Genomic DNA, 4,909 nt, shown 5'->3' on the forward strand with positions numbered 1-4,909 from the left:
CTTTCACACCGACAGCTGGGGGTGACTTAAGAATATTATGATCAATAAAGTAACTATTTGTGTTCTAGCTTCTATTATAAACCAAATACTCATATTTTAGAGTATATAATGTAGCAAAACAAAACCAATTGGAATTACCGTGGCTTTAAAAAACAGAGGCAGAAATAGGTTATCACAAACCTGCCACCCCTCCAACTTTGGTATGTTCCAGGATGTGCCATGTTGACAAACCTCTCACCTTACCGTCAGAAATTTCATCATAAAATTGTACAGCAATGTGCAACAAAATATTAAGAGTATACAGCTATCATAAATGATTAAAAAGTGGGTTCCTTTATATTTATGTAAGCTTAGAATTTTACAGGACAATTAATAAATAAACAGAGAGACATCACAATGTTTGTTCACACAATGTTGTTTTTTGACATAAAACTTTTCTTTGTCTTTCTGTCTTTCTGGATTATTGAATGTATATGCTCCTAATTTTTATGTCTCCTTCTTCTCCTCATCAATAAAGTGTTTCCTCAGTCCTCATCATCTTTATTATCTATGCATTTCTGTATGTCTTTCCCAGAGGTAGTAAGTGTGTATTTATTTGAGAAGCTTTTTGAAACAAATGAGTAGTTTTGCTAAACCATGCTTTTTATTCCAACTTAATTACAAATATTTTTAAGTCCGGCTCTAGGGTACATCTTCTGGTGACTCTTGACACCTGTAGGTACTTTACTGAATGTAAAACAAGACTATTTAAACAAACAAAGAAATAAAAAATTACCATACTACACAATTTATGGTAAAGACTTATTTTGTTCCCCCCACAAACTTTATTTATTGCTATAATATTGTGTTTTGAGCCTGTGATGTCATTTAGATTGTCAATTAATATATTGCAACTGGGAGAACTTTACACTGTTTTAATGCATACAGAAGCTTATTGATACCAGCAGCTTTATGTAGTGAAAAAATTTTGACTTGAAAACATGTTTCTGATTAAACAATGTTGTGATAAACTACTTAGTACTTGAGTAGCCTTTTTTAACCAGTAGTTTTTATTTTCACTTCTTCCTGAATGATTACTTTTTACTTTTTACTTCTACTTGAAAAGAAAATACACTGAAGCTGTTGTTTTTCAATAACTTTGTTTTTTTTATTTGATGCAAAGTGCTTTCTGTTGACATGTAAACTCAAAGCAGAAAGAACTCAGGCCAGGATTGGAACCAAGAATCATATCGCTTCAAGACAGCCATGCTACCGACTGCGTCACTATGCAGGCGCAATAAATGGCTCATAAAAGTAAATCATAAATTCTTAGCCGCTCTGGCCAGCTTCCTAGTTCCTCCTTTAATCAATGATGTGCATATTAATTATTAATCAAATATGAATGCTCATGCGTGCATTAGCTAATTGAATCTCATTGTTTGTTTGCGATTTTATACAATGTTTGACATGTTGACCTGCAAACGATGCTTAAAAGACAGTAATATGTCAACTGAGCAAAACTCTGTAAAATAACTAATAACTTTGGATTAGATATAAGCAGTCTGAAAAAAAAAATCTGGAAATTATAAATTAATTACGATAGTCCCATGAACAGTACCAAGTAATAGCTTAACAACTATTACATATTACATAAGTATTAGAGTTACACTGGGTGTAACTGTTAAATCTGTGTCATGCGCAAGCAACTAGAAACAAAAATCCATATTTTTCCTAGAATTCTAAATGAATCACCTCCAACATTAACTCATTAACAGTCGGTGAATCGATACCTTTTAGTTGCAGAGAACTAAAAGGTATTGTTTCTTCTTAGCATTTTATGTTTGATTTTGTTGTTGGTTGTGTTTGAGTCCGACTAGGGGTTTATTTTCAGAAAACCCATCGCTGCTTCCCTCTTCCACGAAACATATTTGATTTGAAGAAGTAGCAGAAGTCAATGGTCTTCATAGGGTGCTTAGTTCCTTCCTAGAAATGAGGGGTGAAGATGTGTAAGGTTGGATTAGAGCTACTGCTCCACTGCATCAAAAGAGTCTGCTGAGGTGGTTTAAGACATCTGCCTCTTTTCCTCTAGGTCCTACATCGGCACTTGCCCTTGACATGTCATTAAAATACCTGTTGTGGAGCTGGATAGTGTCACAAGGCTTTCTAATGAGAGGAAAAAATTGGATAGATGGAAAAACTAATATTTTCTTGTTTCTAGTCCTTCTTTAAATTAAGTCAAGACTCAGATCCAGAACTTAAAAAAAACTGCTGACAGTATTAGAGTTAGAGTCCAGTATTAGATGCAGATATTAATGATAAATTCTTAGCTTCAATAAGCATATATGATATTTTTCTAATTTTTTCTATTATTAAACATGCAGAAAGTCTAATGATTATTCATCAAAGGTGTCCACTTTTTTTTTAACTTTTCAAAACAATCATCCTCGCACATATGTGAGATTTCATTTGATCTAGAAATACAAATGGAACCTAAATTGAGAAAACAACAACTTAGAATACAATTATCCCACTGGTTATTATTGCTTCATTACAGTTTAGTATTTTATATGACTGCGAACGTATAGCAAAAATCCCCTTTTATTATTTAAACCAAAATATGCTCAACATGATGCATTACGTCTTACATAATAAGACTTGATGGAAAACTTATCTAGTTAATAGATTGACAGTACATCCTCGCACAGAAAAGAATCTGCATGTTCAGGTTTACGCCTGTAGATGGAGCCACTGCAGTTCGAAAAACATTCTGTGCTTGTTTTTATCGAAAGTGTCGTGGCTCACAAAGAAAGAACTTATAATGTAAGGATGTAGTCAGTGATCAAATAATACGTAGATTAAAAAAATGCACTGGTACAAATATAAACATCTAAGAAGATAAAAAAGAAAGAAAGTATTAAACAGAGAAGCACCAACACTTTGGTGTGCTTGTTCCTTTGCTTGTAAAAAACATCTGATGCCAATGAACCAGTTCAATCAAATTTAGACATAGCTACAAGTCTTCTCAAGTTCATTCAATGATCAACTCCTTTACATGTATTACTCCAAGCTTGGTCTTTAAACTTTATCTTTATCTCCTAACTTATTGTTATTAGAAAACTAGAAAATGTGTTTGCACTTGAGAAGTCCACTGAGTGCTGTGAAAACATTAAGGTTTTATGTGCAAGGTAACTTGTTTATTTAAAATGTCTTTATTCCGCTACAAGATTTTCAACTTTTATTTAAATTTGCAGTTTTGCAATATAAAATAATGAACAATGCATTCTTTGTCTTAGCAGACAAAACTATCTCAAAGACATTAAAAATAAACAAACAAAAAAAAAACAGATGTCCACCAATTCAGTATAAGTTACATGCAGGCTGAGTGGGTTCAGATGTTTGTTCATTTATACACTGTCTATAAAACTCAACATTTTGTTTAATAAAAAAAATTAAATAACTTAATTCTCTTCAGCTTATTGTTTGTACTCATCTTAAGCCTCTGATGCATGACTTATTGACTATACAGCCTTCCATGAGAGGGTCTTTTTGAACCCTTGTTTAAATCAATGTGTTTTTATGCTACTTTTGTCATTTTGATTCAAAATAATGTTTAGTATGATACTTTCTGCTGTGTTTTATTTCACACAAGAGTTATTTCATTTTTGAAGTATTTTAATTTTTTCACTTTTTTAAGTGTTTTTAGAACAAATTGTAGAACATTTATGACGATTTGTAGAACATTTTTAAAACAAAATGACAACAACAGCAATTTTACAACAGCAATACTGGAACAATGTCAAAGTCCATTATGTGTGTGTGGGGTGTGTGTGTGAGGGCGGGGGGAAAGAAAGAGCAAGTTTCTTGAAACTAGCTAGCTAATCTAGCTATAGCTAACATTACTGTCTGTATTCTATTGTGCTGTGTGTATGTATGTGCATTTATTTATCCATCCATCCATCCATCCATCCATCCATCCATCCATCCATCCATCCATCCATCCATCCATCCATCCATCCATCCATTTTCTTCTGTTTATCCAGGGTCAGGTTGTGGGGTCAACAACCTAAGTAAGGAGGCTCAGACTTCCCTCTCCCAGCCACTTGTTCCAGCTTTTCCCAGAGAATCCCAAGGCGTTCCCAGCTCAGCTGGGAAACACAGTCCCTCCAGTGTGTCCTGGGTCTTCCCCGGGGGCTCCTCCTGGTGGGACGTGCCCTAGTCACCTCACCTGGGAGGTGTCCAGGAGGCATCCTAACCAGATGCCCGAGCCACCTCATTTGGCTCCTCTCGGCATGAAGGAGCAGCGGCTCTACTCTGAGTCCCTCCCGGATGACTGAGCTTCTCTCTCTCAGGGAGAGCTCAGACACCCTAAAAAACTAAAACTAATTTTGGCCGCTTGTATCTGTGACCTTGTTCTTTTGGACATGACCCAAAGCTCATGACCATAGATGAGAGTAGGAACTTAAATTGACCGGCAAATCAAGAGCTTCGCTTTTTGGCTCAGCTCTCTCTTCACCTCGACAGACCGGTACAGCGCCTGCTTCGCTGCAGACGTTGCACCAATCCGCCTGTCGATCTCCCGCTCCACTTGGGGCAGAACGTCTCCCCCGACCCGGAGAAGGCACTCAATTATTTTTCAGCTCATTTATTTATGCATTTATTTATATAGCTATGAATTATTATTTTATTCATTGAGATAATAAAAGAAAGAACCTTGAACACATTGATTAACAGGTTTTGCATGTCATTCAACACATTTTCTCTTTGGTTTTCTCATCCAGGGTGTCAGTCACACACAGAGAAACACACAGTCACGCACACACAAATAATACACATGTAAAATAAAGTATAGGCAGTAATGTTAGCTAGTTGGTTAGATAACTAGTATTAGCTAACTTCAAAGAAGGCTAATAAGTAATAGGTTGATTCGTGA

At 35.4% G+C, this 4,909-nt stretch overlaps 1 long non-coding RNA gene across 1 annotated transcript in view; it reads right to left on the reverse strand.

Moving 5' to 3' along the window:
• Positions 1–4,367: 4,367 nt before the first annotated feature.
• Positions 4,368–4,909, reverse strand: part of LOC107835620 (uncharacterized) — a 17,289-nt gene continuing 16,747 nt past the window's right edge. Inside the window, exon 3 of the long non-coding RNA XR_001661427.1 lies at positions 4,368–4,558. This is a non-coding gene — a long non-coding RNA (uncharacterized LOC107835620). The remainder of the gene's footprint in view (positions 4,559–4,909) is intronic.

This window comes from Poecilia formosa, unplaced genomic scaffold, assembly GCF_000485575.1.
Source record: "Poecilia formosa unplaced genomic scaffold, Poecilia_formosa-5.1.2 Scaffold16, whole genome shotgun sequence".
Taxonomy (NCBI): Eukaryota; Metazoa; Chordata; class Actinopteri; order Cyprinodontiformes; family Poeciliidae; genus Poecilia; species Poecilia formosa.